A 16,916-nucleotide genomic window follows, 5' to 3' on the forward strand; every position below is an offset into this window, starting at 1 on the left:
CCAACTTGCCTGCAGCCCGTGCTGGGCTTTAGACTACAAAAATTCCATATGGACGAGGATTTCTCCCAGACCAAAGCTGCCCCCTCCTCCAAACCTGGCTGCCATCGGAGGCCCAAACGCGCCCCACAAAATGACATCTGCATTGAGGGTTCTTGAGTTTGGCTTCTTGGGGAAAAGTGCCTCCTTTCGGAGCCAACTTGCCTAACTTGCCTGCGGCCCTTCCTGGGCTTTTGCCTCCAAAAATTCCAGAAGGACGAGGATTTCTCCCAGACCAAAGCTGCCCCCTCCTCCAAACCTGGCTGCCATCGAGGCCCAAACGTGCCCTACAAAATGACACCTGCCAAGTGGGCTCTTGAGTTTGGCTTCTTGGGGAAAAGTGACTCCTTTCAAAACCAACTTGCCTGCGTCCCGTCCCGGGCTTTTGCTACAAAAATTCCATAAGGACGAGGATTTCTCCCAGACCAAAGCTGCCCCCTCCTCCAAACCTGGCTGCCATCGGAGGCCCAAACGCGCCCTACAAAATGACATCTGCCAAGTGGGCTCTTGAGTTTGGCTTCTTGGGGAAAAGTGCCTCCTTTCGGAGTCAACTTGCCTGCGGCCCATGCAGGGCTTTTGCAGACAAAAATTCCATAAGGACGGGGATTTCTCCCAGACCAAAGCTGCCCCCTCCTCCAAACCTGGCTGCCATCGGAGGCCCAAACGCGCCCTACAAAATGACACCTGCCAAGTGGGCTCTTGAGTTTGGGTTCTTGGGGAAAAGAGCTTCCTTTCGGAGCCAAAATGCCTAACTTGCCTGCTGCCCGTCCTGGGCTTTTGAGTACAAAAATTCCATAAGGACGAGGATTTCTCCCAGACCAAAGCTGCCCCCTCCTCCAAACCTGGCTGCCATCAGAGGCCCAAACGCGCCCTACAAAAGGACATCTGCATTGCGGGTTCTTGAGTTTGGCTTCTTGGGGAAAAGTGCCTCCTTTCAAAGCCAACATGCCTAACTTGCCTGCGGCCCGTCCTGGGCTTTTGCCTACAAAAATTCCATAAGTACAAGGATTTCTCCCAGACCAAAGCTGCCCCCTCCTCCAAACCTGGCTGCCATCGGAGGCCCAAACGCGCCCTACAAAATGACATCTGCCAAGTGGGCTCCTGAGTTTGGCTTCTTGGGGGAAAGTGCCTCCTTTCAAAGCCAACTTGCCTGCAGCCCGTGCTGGGCTTTAGACTACAAAAATTCCATAAGGACGAGGATTTCTCCCAGACCAAAGCTGCCCCCTCCTCCAAACCTGGCTGCCATCGGAGGCCCAAACGCGCCCCACAAAATGACATCTGCATTGAGGGTTCTTGAGTTTGGCTTCTTGGGGAAAAGTGCCTCCTTACGGAGCCAACTTGCCTTACTTGCCTGCGGCCCGTCCTGGGCTTTTGCTACAAAAATTCCATAAGGACGAGGATTTCTCCCAGACCAAAGCTGCCCCCTCCTCCAAACCTGGCTGCCATCGGAGGCCCAAACGCGCCCTACAAAATGACATCTGCATTGTGAGTTCTTGAGTTTGGCTTCTTGGGGAAAAGTGCCTCCTTTCAAAGCCAACTTGCCTAACTTGCCTGCGGCCCATGCGGGGTTTTTGCCTACAAAAATTCCATAAGGACGAGGATTTCTCCCAGACCAAAGCTGCCCCCTCCTCCAAACCTGGCTGACATCGGAGGCCCAAACGCGCCCTACAAAATGACACCTGCCAAGTGGGCTCTTGAGTTTGGCTTCTTGGGGAAAAGTGACTCCTTTCAAAACCAACTTGCCTGCGTCCCGTCCCGGGCTTTTGCTAAAAAAATTCCATAAGGACGAGGATTTCTCCCAGACCAAAGCTGCCCCCTCCTCCAAACCTGGCTGCCATCGGAGGCCCAAACGCGCCCTACAAAATGACATCTACCAAGTGGGCTCTTGAGTTTGGCTTCTTGGGTGGAAGTACCTCCTTTCAAAGCCAACTTGCCTGCGGCCCTTCCTGGGCTGTTGCCTACAAAAATTCCATAAGGACGAGGATTCCTCCCAGACCAAAGCTGCCCCCTCCTCCAAACCTGGCTGCCATCGGAGGCCCAAACGCGCCCTACAAAATGACATCTGCCAAGTGGGCTCTTGAGTTTGGCTTCTTGGGGAAAAGTGCCTCCTTTCAAAGCCAACTTGCCTAACTAGCCTGCGGCCCGTGCTGGGCTTTAGACTACAAAAATTCCATAAGGACGAGGATTTCTCCCAGACCAAAGCTGCCCCCTCCTCCAAACCTGGCTGCCATCGGAGGACCAAACGCGCCCTACAAAATGACACCTGCATTGAGGGTTCTTGATTTTGGCTTCCTGGGGAAAAGTGCCTCCTTTCGGAGTCAACTTGCCTGCGGCCCATGCAGGGCTTTTGCCGACAAAAATTCCATAAGGACGAGGATTTCTCCCAGACCAAAGCTGCCCCCTCCTCCAAACCTGGCTGCCATCGGAGGCCCAAACGCGCCCTACAAAATGACATCTGCCAAGTGGGCTCTTGAGTTTGGCTTCTTGCGGAAAAGTGCCTCCTTTCAAAGCCAACTTGCCTAACTATCCTGCGCCCCGTGCTGGGCTTTAGACTACAAAAATTCCATAAGGACGAGGATTTCTCCCAGACCAAAGCTGCCCCCTCCTCCAAACCTGGCTGCCATCAGAGGCCCAAACGCGCCCCACAAAATGACATCTGCATTGAGGGATCTTGAGTTTGGCTTCTTGGGGAAAAGTGCCTCCTTTCGGAGCCAACTTGCCTAACTTGCCTGCGCCCCGTCCTGGGCTTTTGCCTCCAAAAATTCCAGAAGGAAGAGGATTTCTCCCAGGCCAAAGCTGCCCCCTCCTCCAAACCTGGCTGCCATCGGAGGCCCAAAGGTGCCCTACAAAATGACACCTGCCAAGTGGGCTCTTGAGTTTGGCTTCTTGGGGAAAAGTGCCTCCTTTCAAAGCCAACTTGCCTGCAGCCCGTGCTGGGCTTTAGACTACAAAAATTCCATAAGGACGAGGATTTCTCCCAGACCAAAGCTGCCCCCTCCTCCAAACCTGGCTGCCATCGGAGGCCCAAACGTGCCCTACAAAATGACACCTGCCAAGTGGGCTCTTGAGTTTGGCTTCTTGGGGAAAAGTGCCTCCTTTCGAAGCCAACTTGCCTAACTAGCCTGCGGCCCATGCTGGGCTTTTGCCTACAAAAATTCCATAAGGATGAGGATTTCTCCCAGACCAAAGCTGCCCCCTCCTCCAAACCTGGCTGCCATCGGAGGCCGAAACGCGCCCTACAAAATGACATCTGCATTGTGGGTTCTTGAGTTTGGCTTCTTGGGGAAAAGTGCCTCCTTTCAAAGCCAACTTGCCTAACTTGCCTGCGGCCCATGCGGGGTTTTTGCCTACAAAAATTCCATAAGGACGAGGATTTCTCCCAGACCAAAGCTGCCCCCTCCTCCAAACCTGGCTGCCATCGGAGGCCCAAACGCGCCCTACAAAATGACACCTGCCAAGTGGGCACTTGAGTTTGGCTTCTTGGGGAAAAGTGACTCCTTTCAAAACCAACTTGCCTGCATCCCGTCCCGGGCTTTTGCTACAAAAATTCCATAAGGACGAGGATTTCTCCCAGACCAAAGCTGCCCCCTCCTCCAAACCTGGCTGCCATCGGAGGCCCAAACGTGCCCTACAAAATGACATCTGCCAAGTGGGCTCTTGAGTTTGGCTTCTTGGGTGGAAGTACCTCCTTTCAAAGCCAACTTGCCTGCGGCCCGTGCTGGGCTTTTGCCTACAAAAATTCCATAAGGACGAGGATTTCTCCCAGACCAAAGCTGCCCCCTCCACCAAACCTGGCTGCCATTGGAGGCCCAAACGCGCCCTACAAAATGACATCTGCCAAGTGGGCTCTTGAGTTTGGCTTCTTGGGGGAAAGTGCCTCCTTTCAAAGCCAACTTGCCAAACTAGCCTGCGGCCCGTGCTGGGCTTTAGACTACAAAAATTCCATAAGGACGAGGATTTCTCCCAGACCAAAGCTGCCCCCTCCTCCAAACCTGGCTGCCATCAGAGGCCCAAACGCGCCCCACAAAATGACACCTGCATTGAGGGTTCTTGAGTTTGGCTTCCTGGGGAAAAGTGCCTCCTTTCGGAGTCAACTTGCCTGCGGCCCATGCAGGGCTTTTGCCTCCAAAAATTCCAGAAGGACGAGGATTTCTCCCAGACCAAAGCTGCCCCCTCCTCCAAACCTGGCTGCCATCAGAGGCCCAAACGCGCCCTACAAAATGACATCTGCCAAGTGGGCTCTTGAGTTTGGCTTCTTGGGTGGAAGTGCCTCCTTTCAAATCCAACTTGCCTGCGGCCCGTCCTGGGCTTTTGCCTACAAAAATTCCATAAGGACGAGGATTTCTCCCAGACCAAAGCTGCCCCCTCCTCCAAACCTAGCTGCCATCGGTGGCCCAAACGCGCCCTACAAAATGACATCTGCCAAGTGGGCTCCTGAGTTTGGCTTCTTGGGGAAAAGTGCCTCCTTTCGGAGCCAAATTGCCTAACTTGCCTGCGGCCCGTCCTGGGCTTTTGCTACAAAAATTCCATAAGGACGAGGATTTCTCCCAGACCAAAGCTGCCTCCACCTCCAAACCTGGCTGCCATCGGAGGCCCAAACGCGCCCTACAAAATGACATCTGCATTGTGGGTTCTTGAGTTTGGCTTCTTGGGGAAAAGTGCCTCCTTTCAAAGCAACTTGCCTAACTTGCCTGCGGCCCATGCGGGGTTTTTGCCTACAAAAATTCCATAAGGACGAGGATTTCTCCCAGACCAAAGCTGCCCCCTCCTCCAAACCTGGCTGACATCGGAGGCCCAAACGCGCCCTACAAAATGACACCTGCCAAGTGGGCTCTTGAGTTTGGCTTCTTGGGGAAAAGTGACTCCTTTCAAAACCAACTTGCCTGCGTCCCGTCCCGGGCTTTTGCTACAAAAATTCCAGAAGGACGAGGATTCCTCCCAGACCAAAGCTGCCCCCTCCTCCAAACTTGGCTGCCATCGGAGGCCCAAACGCGCCCTACAAAATGACATCTGCCAAGTGGGCTCTTGAGTTTGGCTTTCTGGGGAAAAGTGCCTCCTTTCGGACTCAACTTGCCTGCGGCCCATGCAGGGCTTTTGCCTACAAAAATTCCAGAAGGACGAGGATTTCTCCCAGACCAAAGCTGCCCCCTCCTCCAAACCTGGCTGCCATCGGAGGCCCAAACGTGCCCTACAAAATGACATCTGCCAAGTGGGCTCTTGAGTTTGGTTTCTTGGGTGGAAGTACCTCCTTTCAAAGCCAACTTGCCTGCGGCCCGTCCTGGGATTTGCCTACAAAAATTCCATAAGGACGAGGATTTCTCCCAGACCAAAGCTGCCCCCTCCTCCAAACCTGGCTGCCATCGGAGGCCCAAACTCGCCCCACAAAATGACACCTGCATTGAGGGTTCTTGAGTTTGGCTTCCTGGGGAAAAGTGCCTCCTTTCGGAGTCAACTTGCCTGCGGCCCATGCAGGGCTTTTGCCTACAAAAATTCCAGAAGGACGAGGATTTCTCCCAGACCAAAGCTGCCCCCTCCTCCAAACCTGGCTGCCATCGGAGGCCCAAACGTGCCCTACAAAATGACACCTGCCAAGTGGGCTCTTGAGTTTGGCTTCTTGGGTGGAAGTGCCTCCTTTCAAAGCTAACTTGCCTGCGTCCCGTCCTGGGCTTTTGCCTACAAAAATTCCATAAGGACGAGGATTTCTCCCAGACCAAAGCTGCCCCCTCCTCCAAACCTGGCTGCCATCGGAGGCCCAAACGCGCCCTACAAAATGACATCTGCCAAGTGGGCTCTTGAGTTTGGCTTCTTGCGGAAAAGTGCCTCCTTTCAAAGCCAACTTGCCTAACTAGCCTGCGGCCCGTGCTGGGCTTTAGACTACAAAAATTCCATAAGGACGAGGATTTCTCCCAGACCAAAGCTGCCCCCTCCTCCAAACCTGGCTGCCATCGGAGGCCGAAACGCGCCCTACAAAATGACATCTGCATTGAGGGTTCTTGAGTTTGGCTTCTTGGGGAAAAGTGCCTCCTTTCAAAGCCAACTTGCCTAACTTGCCTGCGGCCCGTCCCGGGCTTTTGCTACAAAAATTCCAGAAAGACGAGGATTTCTCCCAGGCCAAAGCTGCCCCCTCCTCCAAACCTGGCTGCCATCGGAGGCCCAAACGTGCCCTACAAAATGACACCTGTCAAGTGGGCTCTTGAGTTTGGCTTCTTGGGGAAATGTGACTCCTTTCAAAACCAACTTGCCTGTGTCCCGTCCCGGGCTTTTGCTACAAAAATTCCATAAGGACGAGGATTCCTCCCAGACCAAAGCTGCCCCCTCCTCCAAACCTGGCTGCCATCGGAGGCCCAAACGTGCCCTACAAAATGACATCTGCCAAGTGGGCTCTTGAGTTTGGCTTCTCGGGTGGAAGTGCCTCCTTTCAAAGCCAACTTGCCTGCGGCCCGTCCTGGGCTTTTGCCTACAAAAATTCCATAAGGACGAGGATTTCTCCCAGACCAAAGCTGCCCCCTCCTCCAAACCTGGCTGCCATCGGAGGCCCAAACGCGCCCTACAAAATGACATCTGCCAAGTGGGCTCTTGAGTTTGGCTTCTTGGGGAAAAGTGACTCCTTTCGGACTCAACTTGCCTGCGGCCCATGCAGGGCTTTTGCAGACAAAAATTCCATAAGGACGGGGATTTCTCCCAGACCAAAGCTGCCCCCTCCTCCAAACCTGGCTGCCATCGGAGGCCCAAACGCGCCCTACAAAATGACACCTGCCAAGTGGGCTCTTGAGTTTGGGTTCTTGGGGAAAAGTGCTTCCTTTCGGAGCCAAAATGCCTAACTTGCCTGCGGCCCGTCCTGGGCTTTTGAGTACAAAAATTCCATAAGGACGAGGATTTCTCCCAGACCAAAGCTGCCCCCTCCTCCAAACCTGGCTGCCATCAGAGGCCCAAACGCGCCCTACAAAAGGACATCTGCATTGCGGGTTCTTGAGTTTGGCTTCTTGGGGAAAAGTGACTCCTTTCAAAGCCAACATGCCTAACTTGCCTGCGGCCCGTCCTGGGCTTTTGCCTACAAAAATTCCATAAGTACAAGGATTTCTCCCAGACCAAAGCTGCCCCCTCCTCCAAACCTGGCTGCCATCGGAGGCCCAAACGCGCCCTACAAAATGACATCTGCCAAGTGGGCTCTTGAGTTTGGCTTCTTGGGGAAAAGTGCCTCCTTTCGGAGTCAACTTGCCGGCGGCCCATGCAGGGCTTTTGCCTACAAAAATTCCAGAAGGACGAGGATTTCTCCCAGACCAAAGCTGCCCCCTCCTCCAAACCTGGCTGCCATCGGAGGCCCAAACGTGCCCTACAAAATGACACCTGCCAAGTGGGCTCTTGAGTTTGGCTTCTTGGGTGGAAGTGCCTCCTTTCAAAGCTAACTTGCCTGCGTCCCGTCCTGGGCTTTTGCCTACAAAAATTCCATAAGGACGAGGATTTCTCCCAGACCAAAGCTGCCCCCTCCTCCAAACCTGGCTGCCATCGGAGGCCCAAACGCGCCCTACAAAATGACATCTGCCAAGTGGGCTCTTGAGTTTGGCTTCTTGCGGAAAAGTGCCTCCTTTCAAAGCCAACTTGCCTAACTAGCCTGCGGCCCGTGCTGGGCTTTAGACTACAAAAATTCCATAAGGACGAGGATTTCTCCCAGACCAAAGCTGCCCCCTCCTCCAAACCTGGCTGCCATCGGAGGCCGAAACGCGCCCTACAAAATGACATCTGCATTGAGGGTTCTTGAGTTTGGCTTCTTGGGGAAAAGTGCCTCCTTTCAAAGCCAACTTGCCTAACTTGCCTGCGGCCCGTCCCGGGCTTTTGCTACAAAAATTCCAGAAAGACGAGGATTTCTCCCAGGCCAAAGCTGCCCCCTCCTCCAAACCTGGCTGCCATCGGAGGCCCAAACGTGCCCTACAAAATGACACCTGTCAAGTGGGCTCTTGAGTTTGGCTTCTTGGGGAAATGTGACTCCTTTCAAAACCAACTTGCCTGTGTCCCGTCCCGGGCTTTTGCTACAAAAATTCCATAAGGACGAGGATTCCTCCCAGACCAAACCTGCCCCCTCCTCCAAACCTGGCTGCCATCGGAGGCCCAAACGTGCCCTACAAAATGACATCTGCCAAGTGGGCTCTTGAGTTTGGCTTCTCGGGTGGAAGTGCCTCCTTTCAAAGCCAACTTGCCTGCGGCCCGTCCTGGGCTTTTGCCTACAAAAATTCCATAAGGACGAGGATTTCTCCCAGACCAAAGCTGCCCCCTCCTCCAAACCTGGCTGCCATCGGAGGCCCAAACGCGCCCTACAAAATGACATCTGCCAAGTGGGCTCTTGAGTTTGGCTTCTTGGGGAAAAGTGACTCCTTTCGGACTCAACTTGCCTGCGGCCCATGCAGGGCTTTTGCAGACAAAAATTCCATAAGGACGGGGATTTCTCCCAGACCAAAGCTGCCCCCTCCTCCAAACCTGGCTGCCATCGGAGGCCCAAACGCGCCCTACAAAATGACACCTGCCAAGTGGGCTCTTGAGTTTGGGTTCTTGGGGAAAAGTGCTTCCTTTCGGAGCCAAAATGCCTAACTTGCCTGCGGCCCGTCCTGGGCTTTTGAGTACAAAAATTCCATAAGGACGAGGATTTCTCCCAGACCAAAGCTGCCCCCTCCTCCAAACCTGGCTGCCATCAGAGGCCCAAACGCGCCCTACAAAAGGACATCTGCATTGTGGGTTCTTGAGTTTGGCTTCTTGGGGAAAAGTGACTCCTTTCAAAGCCAACATGCCTAACTTGCCTGCGGCCCGTCCTGGGCTTTTGCCTACAAAAATTCCATAAGTACAAGGATTTCTCCCAGACCAAAGCTGCCCCCTCCTCCAAACCTGGCTGCCATCGGAGGCCCAAACGCGCCCTACAAAATGACATCTGCCAAGTGGGCTCTTGAGTTTGGCTTCTTGGGGAAAAGTGCCTCCTTTCGGAGTCAACTTGCCGGCGGCCCATGCAGGGCTTTTGCCTACAAAAATTCCAGAAGGACGAGGATTTCTCCCAGACCAAAGCTGCCCCCTCCTCCAAACCTGGCTGCCATCGGAGGCCCAAACGTGCCGTACAAAATGACATCTGCCAAGTGGGCTCTTGAGTTTGGCTTCTTGGGTGGAAGTGCCTCCTTTCAAGGCCAACTTGCCAGCGGCCCGTCCTGGGCTTTTGCCTACAAAAATTCCATAAGGACGAGGATTTCTCCCAGACCAAAGCTGCCCCCTCCTCCAAACCTGGCTGCCATCGGAGGCCCAAACGCGCCCTACAAAATGACATCTGCCAAGTGGGCTCTTGAGTTTGGCTTCTTGGGTGGAAGTACCTCCTTTCAAAGCCAACTTGCCTGCGGCCCGTGCTGGGCTTTTGAGTACAAAAATTCCATAAGGACGAGGATTTCTCCCAGACCAAAGCTGCCCCCTCCTCCAAACCTGGCTGCCATCGGAGGCCCAAACGCGCCCTACAAAATGACATCTGCATTGTGAGTTCTTGAGTTTGGCTTCTTGGGGAAAAGTGCCTCTTTCAAAGCCAACTTGCCTAACTTGCCTGCGGCCCATGCGGGGTTTTTGCCTACAAAAATTCCATAAGGACGAGGATTTCTCCCAGACCAAAGCTGCCCCCTCCTCCAAACCTGGCTGACATCGGAGGCCCAAACGCGCCCTACAAAATGACACCTGCCAAGTGGGCTCTTGAGTTTGGCTTCTTGGGGAAAAGTGACTCCTTTCAAAACCAACTTGCCTGCGTCCCGTCCCGGGCTTTTGCTAAAAAAATTCCATAAGGACGAGGATTTCTCCCAGACCAAAGCTGCCCCCTCCTCCAAACCTGGCTGCCATCGGAGGCCCAAACGCGCCCTACAAAATGACATCTGCCAAGTGGGCTCTTGAATTTGGCTTTCTGGGGAAAAGTGCCTCCTTTCGGACTCAACTTGCCTGCGGCCCATGCAGGGCTTTTGCCTCCAAAAATTCCATAAGGACGAGGATTTCTCCCAGACCAAAGCAGCCCCCTCCTCCAAACCTGGCTGTCATCGGAGGCCCAAACGCGCCCTACAAAATGACATCTACCAAGTGGGCTCTTGAGTTTGGCTTCTTGGGTGGAAGTACCTCCTTTCAAAGCCAACTTGCCTGCGGCCCTTCCTGGGCTGTTGCCTACAAAAATTCCATAAGGACGAGGATTCCTCCCAGACCAAAGCTGCCCCCTCCTCCAAACCTGGCTGCCATCGGAGGCCCAAACGCGCCCTACAAAATGACATCTGCCAAGTGGGCTCTTGAGTTTGGCTTCTTGGGGAAAAGTGCCTCCTTTCAAAGCCAACTTGCCTAACTAGCCTGCGGCCCGTGCTGGGCTTTAGACTACAAAAATTCCATAAGGACGAGGATTTCTCCCAGACCAAAGCTGCCCCCTCCTCCAAACCTGGCTGCCATCGGAGGACCAAACGCGCCCTACAAAATGACACCTGCATTGAGGGTTCTTGATTTTGGCTTCCTGGGCAAAAGTGCCTCCTTTCGGAGTCAACTTGCCTGCGGCCCATGCAGGGCTTTTGCCGACAAAAATTCCATAAGGACGGGGATTTCTCCCAGACCAAAGCTGCCCCCTCCTCCAAACCTGGCTGCCATCGGAGGCCCAAACGCGCCCTACAAAATGACATCTGCCAAGTGGGCTCTTGAGTTTGGCTTCTTGCGGAAAAGTGCCTCCTTTCAAAGCCAACTTGCCTAACTATCCTGCGGCCCGTGCTGGGCTTTAGACTACAAAAATTCCATAAGGACGAGGATTTCTCCCAGACCAAAGCTGCCCCCTCCTCCAAACCTGGCTGCCATCAGAGGCCCAAACGCGCCCCACAAAATGACATCTGCATTGAGGGTTCTTGAGTTTGGCTTCTTGGGGAAAAGTGCCTCCTTTCGGAGCCAACTTGCCTAACTTGCCTGCAGCCCGTCCTGGGCTTTTGCCTCCAAAAATTCCAGAAGGAAGAGGATTTCTCCCAGGCCAAAGCTGCCCCCTCCTCCAAACCTGGCTGCCATCGGAGGCCCAAACGTGCCCTACAAAATGACACCTGCCAAGTGGGCTCTTGAGTTTGGCTTCTTGGGGAAAAGTGCCTCCTTTCAAAGCCAACTTGCCTGCAGCCCGTGCTGGGCTTTAGACTACAAAAATTCCATAAGGACGAGGATTTCTCCCAGACCAAAGCTGCCCCCTCCTCCAAACCTGGCTGCCATCGGAGGCCCAAACGTGCCCTACAAAATGACACCTGCCAAGTGGGCTCTTGAGTTTGGCTTCTTGGGGAAAAGTGCCTCCTTTCGAAGCCAACTTGCCTAACTAGCCTGCGGCCCATGCTGGGCTTTTGCCTACAAAAATTCCATAAGGATGAGGATTTCTCCCAGAACAAAGCTGCCCCCTCCTCCAAACCTGGCTGCCATCGGAGGCCCAAACGCGCCCTACAAAATGACATCTGCCAAGTGGGCTCTTGAGTTTGGCTTCTTGGGGAAAAGTGCCTCCTTTCAAAGCAACTTGCCTAACTTGCCTGCGGCCCATGCGGGGTTTTTGCCTACAAAAATTCCATAAGGACGAGGATTTCTCCCAGACCAAAGCTGCCCCCTCCTCCAAACCTGGCTGCCATCGGAGGCCCAAACGCGCCCTACAAAATGACACCTGCCAAGTGGGCACTTGAGTTTGGCTTCTTGGGGAAAAGTGACTCCTTTCAAAACCAACTTGCCTGCATCCCGTCCCGGGCTTTTGCTACAAAAATTCCATAAGGACGAGGATTCCTCCCAGACCAAAGCTGCCCCCTCCTCCAAACCTGGCTGCCATCGGAGGCCCAAACGCGCCCTACAAAATGACATCTGCCAAGTGGGCTCTTGAGTTTGGCTTTCTGGGGAAAAGTGCCTCCTTTCGGAGTCAACTTGCCTGCGGCCCATGCAGGGCTCTTGCCGACAAAAATTCCATAAGGACGAGGATTTCTCCCAGACCAAAGCTGCCCCCTCCTCCAAACCTGGCTGCCATCGGAGGCCCAAACGTGCCCTACAAAATGACATCTGCCAAGTGGGCTCTTGAGTTTGGCTTCTTGGGTGGAAGTACCTCCTTTCAAAGCCAACTTGCCTGCGGCCCGTGCTGGGCTTTTGCCTACAAAAATTCCATAAGGACGAGGATTTCTCCCAGACCAAAGCTGCCCCCTCCACCAAACCTGGCTGCCATTGGAGGCCCAAACGCGCCCTACAAAATGACATCTGCCAAGTGGGCTCTTGAGTTTGGCTTCTTGGGGGAAAGTGCCTCCTTTCAAAGCCAACTTGCCAAACTAGCCTGCGGCCCGTGCTGGGCTTTAGACTACAAAAATTCCATAAGGACGAGGATTTCTCCCAGACCAAAGCTGCCCCCTCCTCCAAACCTGGCTGCCATCAGAGGCCCAAACGCGCCCCACAAAATGACACCTGCATTGAGGGTTCTTGAGTTTGGCTTCCTGGGTAAAAGTGCCTCCTTTCGGAGTCAACTTGCCTGCGGCCCATGCAGGGCTTTTGCCTCCAAAAATTCCAGAAGGACGAGGATTTCTCCCAGACCAAAGCTGCCCCCTCCTCCAAACCTGGCTGCCATCGGAGGCCCAAACGCGCCCTACAAAATGACATCTGCCAAGTGGGCTCTTGAGTTTGGCTTCTTGGGTGGAAGTGCCTCCTTTCAAATCCAACTTGCCTGCGGCCCGTCCTGGGCTTTTGCCTACAAAAATTCCATAAGGACGAGGATTTCTCCCAGACCAAAGCTGCCCCCTCCTCCAAACCTAGCTGCCATCGGTGGCCCAAACGCGCCCTACAAAATGACATCTGCCAAGTGGGCTCCTGAGTTTGGCTTCTTGGGGAAAAGTGCCTCCTTTCGGAGCCAAATTGCCTAACTTGCCTGCGGCCCGTCCTGGGCTTTTGCTACAAAAATTCCATAAGGACGAGGATTTCTCCCAGACCAAAGCTGCCTCCACCTCCAAACCTGGCTGCCATCGGAGGCCCAAACGCGCCCTACAAAATGACACCTGCCAAGTGGGCTCTTGAGTTTGGCTTCTTGGGGAAAAGTGCCTCCTTTCAATGCAACTTGCCTAACTTGCCTGCGGCCCATGCGGGGTTTTTGCCTACAAAAATTCCATAAGGACGAGGATTTCTCCCAGACCAAAGCTGCCCCCTCCTCCAAACCTGGCTGACATCGGAGGCCCAAACGCGCCCTACAAAATGACACCTGCCAAGTGGGCTCTTGAGTTTGGCTTCTTGGGGAAAAGTGACTCCTTTCAAAACCAACTTGCCTGCGTCCCGTCCCGGGCTTTTGCTACAAAAATTCCAGAAGGACGAGGATTCCTCCCAGACCAAAGCTGCCCCCTCCTCCAAACCTGGCTGCCATCGGAGGCCCAAACGCGCCCTACAAAATGACATCTGCCAAGTGGGCTCTTGAGTTTGGCTTTCTGGGGAAAAGTGCCTCCTTTCGGACTCAACTTGCCTGCGGCCCATGCAGGGCTTTTGCCTACAAAAATTCCATAAGGACGAGGATTTCTCCCAGACCAAAGCTGCCCCCTCCTCCAAACCTGGCTGCCATCGGAGGCCCAAACGTGCCCTACAAAATGACATCTGCCAAGTGGGCTCTTGAGTTTGGCTTCTTGGGTGGAAGTACCTCCTTTCAAAGCCAACTTGCCTGCGGCCCGTCCTGGGATTTGCCTACAAAAATTCCATAAGGACGAGGATTTCTCCCAGACCAAAGCTGCCCCCTCCTCCAAACCTGGCTGCCATCGGAGGCCCAAACTCGCCCCACAAAATGACACCTGCATTGAGGGTTCTTGAGTTTGGCTTCCTGGGGAAAAGTGCCTCCTTTCGGAGTCAACTTGCCTGCGGCCCATGCAGGGCTTTTGCCTACAAAAATTCCAGAAGGACGAGGATTTCTCCCAGACCAAAGCTGCCCCCTCCTCCAAACCTGGCTGCCATCGGAGGCCCAAACGTGCCCTACAAAATGACACCTGCCAAGTGGGCTCTTGAGTTTGGCTTCTTGGGTGGAAGTGCCTCCTTTCAAAGCCAACTTGCCTGCGTCCCGTGCTGGGCTTTAGACTACAAAAATTCCATAAGGACGAGGATTTCTCCCAGACCAAAGCTGCCCCCTCCTCCAAACCTGGCTGCCATCGGAGGCCCAAACGCGCCCTACAAAATGACATCTGCCAAGTGGGCTCTTGAGTTTGGCTTCTTGCGGAAAAGTGCCTCCTTTCAAAGCCAACTTGCCTAACTAGCCTGCGGCCCATGCTGGGCTTTAGACTACAAAAATTCCATAAGGACGAGGATTTCTCCCAGACCAAAGCTGCCCCCTCCTCCAAACCTGGCTGCCATCGGAGGCCCAAACGCGCCCCACAAAATGACATCTGCATTGAGGGTTCTTGAGTTTGGCTTCTTGGGGAAAAGTGCCTCCTTTAAAAGCCAACTTGCCTAACTTGCCTGCGGCCCGTCCTGGGCTTTTGCCTCCAAAAATTCCAGAAAGACGAGCATTTCTCCCAGGCCAAAGCTGCCCCCTCCTCCAAACCTGGCTGCCATCGGAGGCCCAAACTCGCCCCACAAAATGACACCTGCATTGAGGGTTCTTGAGTTTGGCTTCCTGGGGAAAAGTGCCTCCTTTCGGAGTCAACTTGCCTGCGGCCCATGCAGGGCTTTTGCCTACAAAAATTCCAGAAGGACGAGGATTTCTCCCAGACCAAAGCTGCCCCCTCCTCCAAACCTGGCTGCCATCGGAGGCCCAAACGTGCCCTACAAAATGACACCTGCCAAGTGGGCTCTTGAGTTTGGCTTCTTGGGTGGAAGTGCCTCCTTTCAAAGCCAACTTGCCTGCGTCCCGTGCTGGGCTTTAGACTACAAAAATTCCATAAGGACGAGGATTTCTCCCAGACCAAAGCTGCCCCCTCCTCGAAACCTGGCTGCCATCGGAGGCCCAAACGCGCCCTACAAAATGACATCTGCCAAGTGGGCTCTTGAGTTTGGCTTCTTGCGGAAAAGTGCCTCCTTTCAAAGCCAACTTGCCTAACTAGCCTGCGGCCCATGCTGGGCTTTAGACTACAAAAATTCCATAAGGACGAGGATTTCTCCCAGACCAAAGCTGCCCCCTCCTCCAAACCTGGCTGCCATCGGAGGCCCAAACGCGCCCCACAAAATGACATCTGCATTGAGGGTTCTTGAGTTTGGCTTCTTGGGGAAAAGTGCCTCCTTTAAAAGCCAACTTGCCTAACTTGCCTGCGGCCCGTCCTGGGCTTTTGCCTCCAAAAATTCCAGAAAGACGAGGATTTCTCCCAGGCCAAAGCTGCCCCCTCCTCCAAACCTGGCTGCCATCGGAGGCCCAAACGTGCCCTACAAAATGACACCTGTCAAGTGGGCTCTTGAGTTTGGCTTCTTGGGGAAATGTGACTCCTTTCAAAACCAACTTGCCTGTGTCCCGTCCCGGGCTTTTGCTACAAAAATTCCATAAGGACGAGGATTCCTCCCAGACCAAAGCTGCCCCCTCCTCCAAACCTGGCTGCCATCGGAGGCCCAAACGTGCCCTACAAAATGACATCTGCCAAGTGGGCTCTTGAGTTTGGCTTCTCGGGTGGAAGTGCCTCCTTTCAAAGCCAACTTGCCTGCGGCCCGTCCTGGGCTTTTGCCTACAAAAATTCCATAAGGACGAGGATTTCTCCCAGACCAAAGCTGCCCCCTCCTCCAAACCTGGCTGCCATCGGAGGCCCAAACGCGCCCTACAAAATGACATCTGCCAAGTGGGCTCTTGAGTTTGGCTTCTTGCGGAAAAGTGCCTCCTTTCAAAGCCAACTTGCCTAACTAGCCTGCAGCCCATTCTGGGCTTTTGCCTACAAAATTTCCATAAGGACGAGGATTTCTCCCAGACCAAAGCTGCCCCCTCCTCCAAACCTAGCTGCCATCGGTGGCCCAAACGCGCCCTACAAAATGACATCTGCCAAGTGGGCTCTTGAGTTTGGCTTCTTGGGTGGAAGTGCCTCCTTTCAAATCCAACTTGCCTGCGGCCCGTCCTGGGCTTTTGCCTACAAAAATTCCATAAGGACGAGGATTTCTCCCAGACCAAAGCTGCCCCCTCCTCCAAACCTAGCTGCCATCGGTGGCCCAAACGCGCCCTACAAAATGACATCTGCCAAGTGGGCTCCTGAGTTTGGCTTCTTGGGGAAAAGTGCCTCCTTTCGGAGCCAAATTGCCTAACTTGCCTGCGGCCCGTCCCGGGCTTTTGCTACAAAAATTCCATAAGGACGAGGATTTCTCCCAGACCAAAGCTGCCTCCACCTCCAAACCTGGCTGCCATCGGAGGCCCAAACGCGCCCTACAAAATGACATCTGCATTGTGGGTTCTTGAGTTTGGCTTCTTGGGGAAAAGTGCCTCCTTTCAAAGCAACTTGCCTAACTTGCCTGCGGCCCATGCGGGGTTTTTGCCTACAAAAATTCCATAAGGACGAGGATTTCTCCCAGACCAAAGCTGCCCCCTCCTCCAAACCTGGCTGACATCGGAGGCCCAAACGCGCCCTACAAAATGACACCTGCCAAGTGGGCTCTTGAGTTTGGCTTCTTGGGGAAAAGTGACTCCTTTCAAAACCAACTTGCCTGTGTCCCGTCCCGGGCTTTTGCTACAAAAATTCCAGAAGGACGAGGATTCCTCCCAGACCAAAGCTGCCCCCTCCTCCAAACTTGGCTGCCATCGGAGGCCCAAACGCACCCTACAAAATGACATCTGCCAAGTGGGCTCTTGAGTTTGGCTTTCTGGGGAAAAGTGCCTCCTTTCGGACTCAACTTGCCTGCGGCCCATGCAGGGCTTTTGCCTACAAAAATTCCATAAGGACGAGGATTTCTCCCAGACCAAAGCTGCCCCCTCCTCCAAACCT

The sequence above is a fragment of the Cinclus cinclus genome, chromosome 30, assembly GCF_963662255.1.
Source record: "Cinclus cinclus chromosome 30, bCinCin1.1, whole genome shotgun sequence".
In the NCBI taxonomy this organism is placed as follows: domain Eukaryota; kingdom Metazoa; phylum Chordata; class Aves; order Passeriformes; family Cinclidae; genus Cinclus; species Cinclus cinclus.